The sequence below is a fragment of the Columba livia genome, chromosome 2 (assembly GCF_036013475.1).
Source record: "Columba livia isolate bColLiv1 breed racing homer chromosome 2, bColLiv1.pat.W.v2, whole genome shotgun sequence".
Lineage (NCBI taxonomy): Eukaryota > Metazoa > Chordata > Aves > Columbiformes > Columbidae > Columba > Columba livia.
In genome coordinates, this window is record NC_088603.1 from 19,925,717 (window position 1) to 19,939,791 (window position 14,075).

Sequence of the window (14,075 nt, forward strand, 5' to 3'; positions counted from 1 at the left end):
AGGTAAAAACAGTTTAATAGGTAAAGCAAAAGCTGCGCACACAAGCAAAGCAAAACAAGGAATTCCATCACTCCTTCTCATCGGCAGGCAAGTGTTTGGCCATCTCCAGGAAAGCTGGTCTCCATCACAAGTAACCCTAACTTGGGAAGATGAACACCATAACTCTGAATGTTTCCCTTTCTTTTTTCCCCCAGCTTTATATACTGAGGATGATGTCTTATGGGATGGAATATTCTTTTGGTCAGTTTTCCCAGCTGTGTCCCCTCACAACTTCTTGTGCACCCCCAAGCCCACTCACTGGTGGGACAGAGTGAGAAGCAGAAAAGACCTTGACTCTCTCAGCAGCAACTGAAACATCCCTGCATTATCAACGCTGTTTCCAGCACAAATCCAAAATGTAGTTCCACAATAGCTACCATGAAGAATCTAAAAAGGGAGATCTCGAGCACTGGTGTCACAAAGCAGTTGGGCTTATGTGAGTTCCTAATAGGAAAAAATCTGCAGGGAGGTAACTGTTTACCCAAGGATCTTATAAATTCTGCCCCATCCAAGAAGCTGTAAGCAAATTGCTTTGGTGTTCTCAGTTGTTGTTTAGGTAAAAGTAGAGAGATACCTAATGCAAAATCCTGCTTGGTAATGCAGTCAAATTCATTAATACCTTAGTAGGGCATGTGAGGGGAGAACATGTGAACATTACCCAAATATCTTAAGCAGTGAGCAAATAGGTGCTCTCATTCAGAGCTGTAAATTCATTTCTTGGTATGCTGAAATATGCTGTTGAATGAAACTTTCTGGTAAGTGAAATGGAAAGCAATGATGTCCTACTTTGTAGATAAGGTTATAACACTGACTTGTAGCAGCAAAGACAAATTGCCCTGTGTGCTTGGATCTTGCAAGCATCTGCATCATGGAGAGTTGATTTTTATCTTGGTCTTTTAGCCTGTGTCAAAAATAATCTGGATGTGCTACTGAAACAAATACTTAGTGGTTAGTGTGACTTTAAGCCATATTTTTAGCTAATTAACATAATGGTAATAATATTTCATTTCCAACTGATACGGTAAATAGCATCCATGTTCTTACCTCTATGTTGTCACTGCTGGTGGATTTCCAGTGACTGTGGGATGTAACTTTTTGCCTAATGCTTTTGGAAGTAATTCTCCCCTTGTTTTATGTGCCAAAAACAAAAGCCAGGCATTTTGTGTTTTCTGCAGCTTCTGATGATCATCCTAGGCACAATGATGGTGAGTCTGCTCTCATTCGTGTTGGTTGTCTGCTTCTGTTAGAAGCTGCTTAGGAAAGCTGGGAATTTGTAGGGAACTAGGCTTAACATCCTTCAAAACATATCACTCCTAAAAGGTGGAAGGAAATTAATAGAAGTAGGGGGTTTTGTAACTAATTTTGACACAAAGAATGAACTGCTGCAGACCTCACCTACTGAGCTAACCAATAAATTAAATATATTTAGGATAAGAGAGTGAATGCCTAGTGAAGCTATTGAGCATATTGTACAAGTTAAAAAGAAAAACACAAAACACAAAACACCACCAAAAAAAAAAACCACAACAACAACCAAAAAAAAACCCAAAAAAACAACCAAACAAAAAAACCTCCTCCCACCCAGCCCCTGGAATCTGTAATCGCCATCTGTTTCTTGGATGATTACAAGCTGATCTAAAAATTTAGCAGCGCCTGACTTCTCAATGGCACTTGCTGCCTAATAAGCAAGTGGAACAACAAGAATACATGAATCAAATTACTTTCTCCCTCTAGCATGTTGCAGAGTACATCAGAAAGAGTGTACTTTCCATGGGTGAAGGATTCAACAGATAATGTACTCCACAACCTCCTTCAACTGCACATGAGGCACCGTGAGCCTCATGCTGCTGTTGCACTCTCAGCTGTAGTCTGGCGTGATCTTTTTAGCCAAACTGGAACAACACAAGGACACAGCAACAAAAGGAGTGAGAGCCCCGTGACTCCTGTCAACCAGTGTAACTCCTGTATTCATTCACTGTTAAAGGGGGTGGGGGGGAGCACAAGTAAACACATCTTTCACTCTCATAGGTACTGGGATGGTACTGGGATATATGTGATCACATTAGGAAAGCTTCTGTATCTTTACAGAAAGCCATAAAATGTCTCTGTTCTTTGCAGTTTGTGTTGTTGTTTTTTTTTCTGAGCTAGCATATTTGTCTTTTCCTGTTACAAACTTTTATCCAGAAAAATATACAAATAGCTTGCTTACTCCTGCCTGTCTGTATGTTTTAACATGGCACTCAAGAGCTTGTTAAGTAAATGTGTACCCTCTTGGTTTATGGTATAAATTGAGCTACTCAGTACTGGCTTATCTAACATTTCTCCTAAGATCTTCTTATTTTGAAACATTTTACATTTCAGAAAATGACACTGAAAGGACCTTAATGAGTAGATCATTAGTAAGATAAAGCCTAAAATAATGAAAAGCTAGGTTATTCCTTCTGAAGTAAAAACTATTGACTTATGTTTATGTTCAGTTTCTTTTAAAGAGAGAAAGAAAGAAAATCCATGAAAACAAACCCACAGCTCTTAAGTTACAGGAGTTTAACTTCTGGGTCTGTATTTTTAATATACACCTACATGATGATAACACCAGTGATGTTCTGAGGATGTGGAACTATAATGTTGACTCTTGGCATTGGCTGTCAGCACAATAGGTTGGTTGGAAACTGCCTGAGAAGGGGAGGGCCACTCATCAGCTGTGTTGTCAACTGTGTTGTCAACTGTGTTGCTAGTATTTGCATTTAATGCAGAACATCACTACTGTAGTTATGCGCTAAGTGGCTTTTCAAAATGACTGAGACAAAGCAAAACTAAGGTTACTGATCTTAGAGTTAAGATACGTAACAGTGAACTTGCAAGAAACTGAACAAATGAAAAAAATTAACTCATTAATTGTTTAGTGGTGGTGGTAGACTACATGGGAGAAGGCTCTTTCTAAGAAGCAGGAAGAAACAATGTATTAAAAAGCATTGATTACAGCAAAGCAGGTAACAAAGCAATTAAAACTATTTCCAAAAGTCAGCTGGGCACTCAGCCCAGATGTTTGTATATAGAAGGAAGTAGAACGGGAAGAGCTATTTATTGAAAACTTGTTTCTTTTTTTGGGTGTCATGCTCTATGTACTGCAAAAATTAATTTGATACTGCTTTTGTGACTGAGTGGATGAACTAGTGAAAACACATTTAAATATTTATTATGGTTGGGTTAAAGGTAGTAACCATTCCTGCATTAAATACAAATGGGAGTGGTATTTAACTTCTTTCTCTGATCTGTTGAAAGGGACACATACAATAGCTTCTGTTACGGATGAGATGGGAAGGGCTATGAAAAGAGCTCTGACAGGAGTTTCAAAGCTACTTTCTGTATTTTTTCTGCTTTACAAGATAAGATGATGCAAAGGCAAAAGGATTTTTTTTTTTTTGCTTATAGGTTTTTGCAACTGAATTTCATTAACCACAGGGGGGAGGGCTGGACAGTGTTCAGCAAAGCAAACAGGTGGTGCAAATTTGTTTTGCTGACTCAGTCATCTTATTTGAGTATCCTGCACCAGATGAGTTAAAGAAGAGTCTCTAGGGGGTTATTTTCAAATTCCTTGCTCATTAAAGCAGACACGTTATGCCCATTGGCCAGACCCTGCTAGATGTTTATTTTCCTCTTGTAGTTTGAGGGTGGCAAACTTTGATATAACTGACTCATCCCATTCTGCAGTTCCTGCTGTACAGTCCTGTCTTCTGCTCTTCCTTGAAAACATCTTGTGCCCTAGGGTTCTATAGGCTAGCTGTACATTATGTAACTTCATGACAACTATAGAGTAAGGTGAAACTACCTGTTATTTACTGATCTTCAGTGTAATCTTGCCAGAGTGAAGTGCTCAATTAGAGTTGTAGCTGTGTTGGCTTACAGATATCTTGACTTGTTTCAATGTTAGTCATCTTTGAACTATGAGGCTTTAAAGGCTTAGAAGAAGCACAAGTTCATCTTCATACTGTCTTTTTAAAGTGATTGAGTGCTGTTGTGGGTAATGGACTCCAGTATGAATTCATTATTTTGTTTACTCCCAAGGCCTATTTCCATGTTTGCTTTTTTTTCCACTCTTGATGCTTACTGTCTAGATGTCTGACAAATGTCCTCATTTTTACTGTTAGTAGAGCACATGTTTGCACTCAGAAAAATAGCTGAAGCAGTCTAAGAAATTGCTGCCTTGGCTATGGGATGGTAATGACAAACATGGTTAGTTTTCATGGTCTGTGTCCTGATGTGTGGTGAAATGGGTTAGCTTTGAATTGTTGAGATGGTAACTTCTTGCATGTGGTTTGCTATGTGAACATCTGTCTTATGATCTTCCTGTAGAGCCTGGGCTGTTCTATAATAAGTTAATTAGTTTTGTGTTGAGAGATTGCTTAATAAGAGTGTTGTGAAAATTGTTTGAAGTAGCTGAATGCTGTAGTGATGGATGTCACAAACTGAGAAGAAAACATGAGCTTTATCTTGAAAGAGCAGGGCTGAATAGTTTGCAGTAGAAATACTGATGGCCATACACCTTTTAGAGTACTTATTTTTCATCAGACTTAGTGAACAACTGCCTTGTGCACAGAGGCAAAGTAATTAGTCTAATCCAGCTCTTTTGTGTGCATTGCAAGTTCCCAAGGCAACCTTAATATTCTTAACACAGCTGTGAGTATATTCATAATCCTTTAGGTTGTAAGACAAAACTGAAAAAAAAAATCACTTTCCCTTATGTGGCATAATTAGAAAGGCTGTGGAGCTCCTTGGTGAGGCTGAGACTTACAGAACCACTTTGCAGCTGCTTGAGTGAACTGGTTTAATCTTTCACTTTTCCCAGTCTTCTTCTTGGTGTCTCAGTCATATACCGTCTCGCATATGTGCTGTTCTTGTGTCTGTATTTTATCCATCAAGTCTCTGACATTCCAGTCTTCCTGGTCAATGAGTCCAGCCATATCTGTTTTCCTTATCAGTAGTTACCCAGCTCCAAAGTAATAATCCAGCAAAAATAATACATTTTTAAGAGTTTTTAGATGGACCATAATTCATTGAAGTTCACTGTCCAGCCATGCAAACAGTTGTGCCAGCACAGAGTGTGGAGTTGGTGCAAAAGCAGAAAATATGGAAATGCTGGCTTAAGCTAACATAAGGTTAGTCAAACCACAGCCTCCATAATACTGAAGCCAACTAAAGCTGGGGCTGCTGGATTTGTTTCTGCTCTCTCTGGCACTGATCTGATCCTGTGGTATGTTCATTTGGGGACATGCACTAGAGGAAAAACTAATGCAGAAGAGTGAGGCCTGTATGTAGTGGAGTGCTCAGGGGTCGGTACTGGGACCAGTACTAGTCAATATATTCCTCAAAGACTTGGATGAGGGAGTAGAGTGCACTGTCAGCAAGTTTGCTGATGACACAAAACTGGGAGGAGTGGCTGAGACACCAGAAGGCTGTGCTGCCATCCAGTGTGACCTGGACAGGCTGGAGAGTTGGGCAGGGAAAAATTTAATGAGATATAACAAGGAAAAGTGTAGAGTCCTGCATCTGGGTAGGAACAACCCCAGGTTCCAGTATGAGTTGGGGAACGACCCATTAGAGAGCAGCATAGAGGAAAGGGACCTGGGGGTCCTGGTGGACAGCAGGATGACCATGAGCCAGCACTGTGCCCTTGTGGCCGGGAAGGCCAATGGCATCCTGGGGTGTATTAGAAGTGGGGTGGTCGAGAGAGGTTCTCCTTCCCCTCTACTCTGCCCTGGTGAGACCACATCTGGAATATTGTGTCCAGCTCTGGGCCCCTCAGTTCCAGAAGGACAGGGAACTGCTGCAGAGAGTCCAGCGTAGGGCAGCAAAGATGATTAAGGGAGTGGAGCCATCTCCCTTATGAACAAAGGCTGAGGGAGCTGGGGCTCTTTAGTTTGGAGGAGTCTGATGGGTGACCTCATTAATGTTTATAAAGGGTGAGTGTTATGAGGATGGAGGCAGGCTCTTCTCAGTGACAACCAGTGGGAAGACAAGGGGTAATGGGTTCAGACTGAAACACAAGAGGTCCCACTTAAATTTGAAAAAAACCTACTTCTCAGTGAGGGTGACAGAGCACTGGAACAGGCTGCTCAGGGAGGTTGTGGAGTCCCCTCCTTTGGAGACATTCAAAACCCACCTGAATGCATTCCTGTGTAACTTCACCTAGTAGGTGTTCCTGCTCTGGTGGGGGGAATTGGACTAGATGATCTTTTGAGATCCTTTCCAATCCCTAACATTCTGTGACTAGGGTTGAGTTTTTATACCACAACAGACCATACCCACAAATGTCAGTCCTGCTGTAAAAGAGGAGCTGCAAGCACACTGCAAGGAGAGTGGAGGGAAGAAGCTGATGTATGTGCACTGTAAGGTGAGGTTTTTATAGTTCCTTAGGACAGTTGGAGAGACTTGATAGCTCACTGTACTCTGACCAGTGATCTATCTACAGCTCAACTTCATGTTTGGAAGCCTGGAGTTACACATAGCAAAAAAAAAAAAAAAAAAAAAAACAAAACCAAAAAAACAAACAAACAAACAAAAAAAAAACCCAAAAAAAACCACCTTGAGTAGAGATCTCTCCCTGCAGATTCTGCACTTCCAACATGGAGGCCTTTGTCAGCAGTTGTGACCTTTTGAAATAGTAATGTATTTTGTAGCAGACAGAACTGCCTATATTGTACCTGCTGGTTTCTGGTCATCTGTTCAGTTTTGGTCTTTGGAACATGCTGAACCATCTAATCTCAATTTGCCTGTCCAGATAGAGAGTAAATGTCTTCAGAGAAGTTGCAATGGCTTCCTAGGGGCTGAAACTTTTGAAGTTGCTTTTAGAGGTAAACGCTAACATTTGGAAGACCTTCTAAAGAGCAGTAATTGTACCTTGAGTACCTTAAATGTTCTCTTGTGGGATATCAAGCATGAGGCTGTAGCAGTCACCTACTTTTGTTGGCTGTTTTTGTATGTGTGGTGTTTGGTTGTTTTTTGTTGTTGTTTTGGTGGTGTTTTTTGTTTTTGGGGGAGGAAGGGGAAAATACACAACTTGGTTAGCCTGAAACCAGTCAAAAGAAAGCAGCTTATTAACTTTTTTATACTGAACTGAAACTAAGCAATATCTGATTAGCTTGTGTTGCCAGGCCTCAATTATGTTATTAAACTAATAGTTCTGATACAATGCCCTTCATCTATGGGATGTTCTGTTGCAAAGTAGACTTAAAGCTGTTTTGCAGAGTATAGTTCTGCTTTGATTGTGTTGCCCAGTGTTTTGTAGACCCTTGCCAGGATTTTTTTAGGTACCAGAACCTTTTTTGGTACAACAGGTTCTGATGTTGCAGTCTTGCTGGTTTTATTTGTTCAGTGCACTTGTTTTCTGTCTCATGTAAGTTGTCTGTATTTAGAGGGTATTTACTGGTGATGTGGTATGGCCTTCATCATGGATTGGGTTTTGGATGATTATAAAACTTTCTGGAGGAGCTCAGAGAGAAATACTCTTCAAGTAGGTAATTGTCAGGGCCTTTAGGGCATGCAAATATGATGTATTAGGATTGTCTGGTGCTGAGCAAAAATCAGAAGACTGACATAACAGAAGTGAGGTTGCTAATCTCTGAGCTTCCTGCTTCAGTCTTTCTGACTTTCACTATTTTGATCAGAATTTACAGCTAGTTTTGGGAGACCAAATTGCAAAATAACTAAAACTTGGAAAGCAGTCGAGTGATAAATGGGATGGGATATCTGTTTTTAGATCCTAATACTGATTTTTTACTTTATTTTAAAATAAAGGCCTAATGGTACAAAAGGTTACTCTTGGCTTCTATGTAATTCTGAGAACAGTTGCACAAATGCTTGCATTCAGGGTAGCAGTTCTAAAACTTGTGCCTATTTAATTGAATATCCTTTCTTAATGAAGTATGCTTGGTCTTTTGCAGATAAAGAAAATAATTACTAAGACACTGTTTGGGTAGATCTCTCTTCTCTGGAGTTTGTTCTTATATACTGTTCTGTTTCTAGGGGATTTCTGTACCTTTTCCAATCCTGAAAGAAAAACGTGATCTCTTCTAGATTTGCCCAAACAGCCTATATAAAGATATGCAACTCCAGTTTTAAAGATAGTATGTAATCATCTCTTGGTTCATAATGTACATATCTAAGACTGCTTGGTTGAAGTAGTGATAATATTTAAAGGCTTATCCTTGAAATAAATTTATTTTTACAGTAGGTCCTTGAAGAGGAAGTACTTATCAACACATTCTGTCTCAGTTGGCTGTTCTAAAGAGCTGGTTGTGTTTCTGGGAAAGATAGCTGTCTCAAACAAGCTGACTTCACTGGAAAGCCCATACCCAACCGCCTCCTCCTCATCACCGCAAACTTGCAGTTGGAGGACTCGGAACTGACTCACTCGCACTGACATGCGGTGTCAGATGCTGCAGCTCAGCACCACCCTCTTGTGCAGCAGCTTGGGGCTGATGCAAACTAGGGTTTCCCTGCTGATCTTGATGTTTTCCCCCCTCTGGTGATAATAAGGTTAGCAGAGGAGGTACTGAAGAGAGATTTTGCTGGTATAATTATTCTTCAAGGTCTTAAGCAGAATTGTCAGATTAGTGAGTTTTCAGTCTGACTCATGATTCATTTGTTGTCTGTGATATGTAAACCAGCCTTCTCCTGTGCTTGCACAGTGGATGGGACCAAAGAAACAAGAAAAGCTTTCTGGTTATTACCCAGACCCACAGAAGACAAGTGGTAAAACTTATTTAGAGAAACACAATCTTAGTGTTTGTTAACAAATACATGTACCTGCTTGCAGGCAGAAAGCACTGCAGCCACTGTTTTCACAACCTCTTGCTCATTCCTGTGGATGCAGGGAGTTCCTGATATAGCAGTTTCTCCAGCTATTATTTTGGGCTTCAGCTGATTCAACAATGCTGCTTTCTCTTTTCTACCTACAGCTGCAGGCAGCTGTAGCTGGTTATTTCATTTGAGTGAGCAATGACCTTCGGGCTGTGTTGGCTCAGGGATGTTAATAGGGTTCAGATGTCTCTGGGCTCACAGAGTTGTGCACTCTTCATCCCTCCCCAGCTCCTTCTGTTGCAGTACATCAATGCAGAACATTATTGAAATGTTTAATTTAATCTTGCTAGTACTCTACACTTTTTTCTTGGTGGGAGTGGTGTGAGGTTTTTTTTTTTCCTTTTGCACCACATCTCCCACTAGCTGTTGTCAGAGTTTTTCCTCACACACAGCAATTAACTGTGGTTTGTATGGGTGGTTTTATATCACTTTTAAAGCTAATTGCTCTTCAGATGTAATTTTTGTACTTGCTGAATCTTTCACAGAAGGTATATTGCAAATTTCTCCTTTGAAGATGTCATTTGGTAGGAGACTTCTTAATATTCCTGTCTTGTTGAGGAAATCTCTCAGGCTTTCATATTTAAGTCATCAACTCTTTCATTTTCCTGTGGAAGACTTCCTAAGGTTTTCTGGTTGAATGTGACTTGCTTCACAATTAAGGGCTCAGCACCTAAGAATTTACTGGAAGAGCCTGAAGGTAGTGGTTCTCCTGCATGATGTCTTGGTCACCTGAAAGGTGAAGGTCCACTGGGATGTAAAGGGTTGTGACTCTTACAGTGTGCTTGTTCTTACTAACTTATCTGGAATGGTGTACCTGAGGTCTTGTTCACACCACTATAAATGCCCTTCAAAATGCTGAGACTCTTTCCTGAAAGGCCATGCTTGTAACTATTTTACAGTAAAATGTATGTAGTGATGAGTAGTTTGGAGGGTGTCTTTGTGCTGCTGGAGTGTCTAAACCATCCTTAGTCGCTTGGCATGTAAAAATACTTGCTTATCTACATGTCTTAAGGGCTCTTAGGGGCAGGAAAACATTCCTGTTGTTTGGCTTTGTCACAGGATAGCATATTGATCTTGTGGCAGCACAATGCATAACAAGTTTGGAAATTAAGTTTAAGAACAGAGGGAGTTGAGAGCTATAGAAATAAGAGTTGCTCGCAGACAGTACTTCAGCCACTTAAATAGCTGTTGCTATATGTGTATATTTCCCTCAATAGCAAGGCTAAAAGTTATTTTAAACTACATTCATGGTTTAAGGGAGTATGTGTTACTTTGATTTAAACTATCACATTTTAATTTCACTTTTTAAACAATGTGTGTTACTTTCTCTAGTTAAATTGGCCAAGGGTGTAGACATCCCTTGTACTCAGCTGGTGGGAAGTAACACCAGAAGCTGAAGTAACCTACTTGCTTCTGTTTGTGGTGCTGTGGGACCCCTTTCTGAACTGAAGGCATCATCCAGGAGATGTGTGTCACACATGGGCATGCAACTAATATCTCAGGGTTGCTTGTTCTTCAAACTTGTATTCTGACCAATATTAGCCTCTTGTTATAGGCAAAAATGAAAGGAACCTGGATCATCTGTGTATTGCTGATAGATGCTTGACATATAGCCTGTTCCTCAAAAACAAAAAAAGGGAGGCTTGAAATGTTGAACTTTGGACTTGCTAGTCAAAGGGTTTAAGAAGACTTAACTTGGTAGAGCAACTCATTTCTGAGGTGGCAAGCACTGTTTATATTTTAAAAAATAGAGGCCTTTCTTTAAACCAATATTTGGTTGTGTAGCATTCTCAAGATGGAAGTTGTATAGCTACTCATCAAGACAAGTATTTTTACCATGAAGATCTGCTTGCTTCACCTGCTGCTGAAAGCTGACTCAAATAGAGGTGCAAGCTGCTGTGTATCACTTGGATGAGGATACCTAATATTGTGTATTCAGTAGGTGAAAGAAGCAACAGAGGGTTGAGATCATAAAGCATGATCCCTGAGCTATATGTTCTCCACTGCTTTACCATAGCTTTCCATCCTGAGAAGTTGGAGCTCAGAATTTGTCATATTCATGCTATCTGTGTTTTGTGCCATTTTCCCCTTATTTGATAGACTAAGGAATTGAACTCTATAGCAAGTTTTTCACAGTAGTAATTCTGTGTCACCTTCCCTGCCATGCAGCTCCCCTGAGGGATGCAAATACTCAGCTTTCCAAATACTATGGAGCATATACATTGCTTTGCTCTGTGATGCTGATACACCCCATTTTTTCAATTCCAGATTGCAATATGGGCTAATAGTAGTTGTCTGGGTAGTCATGTTTTTCCCTCTTCTCATATGCTTAATGTGCCAAATATTTTAAATAGAATTCAGTGGGTTGTAATAATATATGGTATTTAGCTCATGAAAATGGTATCTTGGTTGTTGAAATGTATTTAGTCCAGGAATGCTAAACCTTGTTATAGCATTGTTGTTGATGCAGTTATGCCATGCAGTAATCTCTCTGCAATTTGTGCCAAACTTCTTAACTCTTCTTTGCAAAAATGGAAAAATTCCAATTAGTTTTACCCAAGTTTTTGGATATATCTAATCGCTTAGAGCTTGAGGTAGGGTGGACAAAAGGATCCAGTCCCTTCTTCTGCATTTGATGTTATTTGGAATTGTTTTGCCATAACAGCTCTTCCAAACTGGGGCTTCAGACTTTTTTTTCCTGACAAGCCAGGAAGGAAAATGCTCAGCTTTTAGATTTCTTGAATATAGAATAAACAATGTGCAGTGAGTCACAGCGCTACCACTGCATAACTGAGGGGAGCTTGCAATTTTTTATTGTTTGTGTTATTTTTTTAACAGAAATAGACTAGTCAAAAGATTAGTATTGTTGAATTTTTCTGTGTCTTCCAGGATGGAACAGCTGATTCCTGCCTATAATTAACCGATTGCTTTGTGAAGTGTTTTCTAAAGCCTTGATCCTTACATTTACATAGATTTGCTTAAGTAATGCAAGGAGGAAAGTGCTCTGGAGAATCTGACTGGAGCTTCTGGTGGACTTGGCAGGGTTTGTTATTGCATTAGTTACCTGTTTCACATCTCCCTCTATGAGCAGACACCTTTGCAGTTACTTTGGAAAAGGCATATGAAGTGAAGTAGTGATAGAAATGCAGCTGAATGAATCCAGCCTGGAGCTCTGCTCCTAGGTTAGTCACGCTGGCCTGGGCTATAGACAGTGAAATCAGCTCTTAAAAGTGTGCAGGGTGATGGATCAGCTAGAGGTGCTTATGTGGATATCTAAGGTTTTGGAAAGATAATTGCCACCAAAAATTAGAATTAAGCAAAAAGTAGTGCAAGATAGCTTCCAAGCTGAGTTCAGCTAACACTCAGTGGAAACTCTCCACAACCTTGTTAATCATCTTTAACTATCCAGGCTGTGACTCAATAGTTGCATTGCTTTATTGGAAATACAAAATATTGTCTTTGTGAATATAAACATCTTTTACACAAGTGACTTTTTCCTTGACACAGCTCTGACAGTGAAACTGAAGGCATTTAATCTTGTTAACTTTCCATGGTGATCTACTAATGAACTATTTCAATTATTTATTAGCTTTTTTTCCCTTTCCAAGGGGTACTTAAGGTCAGGAAGCGTGGAATAACTAACCTGCAGCCAGTAATCCAGTGTAATGACTTTGCTCCTACAGATTTCCAGAGATCTAAAGCTGACATTTCACTTTTCCTCCCTCCATCTGGAAGAGGAAGAGTGTTTTCTAAAACAGAGGGGAATTTTGTTTGGGCATTTATGTGGTTTTGGACAGAGTTAAGTTTCTCTGATTTCTGGCCAAGTTGTTAAATGAAGGCATGGCTTCATCATCAGGGTGGGCAAATGTGATGGAACATCAGTGCAAAGGGGTGATCCTGCCTAAAACCCTGCCTGGGCATAGAAGACCCCCTCTGCCACCAGTGCTGCTGTGGTCAGCCAGGTCAGCCTTGTGTCCTGCCGAAAACTATCCCTCTCTGGAGGCAGGGAGGGAGGAGCGGAAAGGACAGGGATGGGATGTAAAGCGCTCTTGGTTAAATTAATGTGCAAAATGACTTCTCCACGTGTCCTGTAGCTAGTGGGCAGGAGAGCACATGGGGAGCTGGGCTGTGTGCTTACTTACTGCAGAGGAATGGCTAAGGCTCGATCTAAGCAGTGAAACAGATCCTTCTCTGGGCTGTATTGGTTTCTCTCCCTCACAGAGGCTAATGGCTTTGAAATGTGGAAGGTTTTAATTCTAGGGGTGATCAAGAGGAGAAGCAATAGAGGAAAAAGTAAAATCTCTTAAGCTGCTGCTTGAAATTTCTGCTGGTATAGGCTTTACCAATACTTATGAGAATAAGTGAGCTTATTCTTGAGCTTGTTCTCTAGCAACTGGCACCAAATTGTCTGATCATGTCTCATCTAATTAGCTTCACCCCTCTTAACACTTAATCAATATTACACTTTCTATGTCGTGAAAAGAAACAGTAAAATCTGATGAGACTGATATTGCCAGTTTAAATACCAGTCTCTTATTAGAAATGATTTTCAGGTGTATTTGCAGCAAATGCTAGCCAACTAAAAAAAGTAAAGGAAATGAAGGTGTAGTCTCTGTATGGGATTTTGTAAAAAACCAGAAAACCCACAAACAAACAAAACACAAAACAAGCGAGCAAAACCACACCAAAAAAACAAACAACCCACCACCCACACCGCATTTTGGAAAACAGGTAGTCTCTACTCATAGTAACTTCTGGGGATATTGGAAATGCTGTTTGTACTAGTGGGAGACGTAGACACTGGGCTAAGTCTATTGCTGAACCTGAAAATGAATGTATTAAACTTAATCTACTTTAGTATTCTATCTTTTATGCTGTGGGTTTTGCAGCAAGTGGTAAAGAAACCTCAGCAAACTGTTTTACTGTATCTTTGTCAAGAAATAGGGAAGTTTTTACTTTTTCAGCTAGTCCTCTGTGTCTCCTTCCTGGCATTGTGTGGGACTATGGAAGGTCTTATTTACAGAAAATAAATTGTATCACTTTTTTCCATGCTTAGAATCTCTTCTGTTTTTGAATGTGCATCACTTACAACTCTGAGGCTATGTCCCTTTCCAGTCTGACTTTGTGTCTACATCTTTCCCCTTAGGGGCAATTCATGCTTACTCTGAATAACAATT

At 40.1% G+C, this 14,075-nt stretch overlaps 1 protein-coding gene across 4 annotated transcripts in view; it reads left to right on the forward strand.

Moving 5' to 3' along the window:
* The window catches only part of PIP4K2A (phosphatidylinositol-5-phosphate 4-kinase type 2 alpha), a 120,065-nt gene that overhangs the window by 3,281 nt on the left and 102,709 nt on the right, over positions 1–14,075 (forward strand). The gene's annotated exons all lie outside the window — the stretch shown is intronic.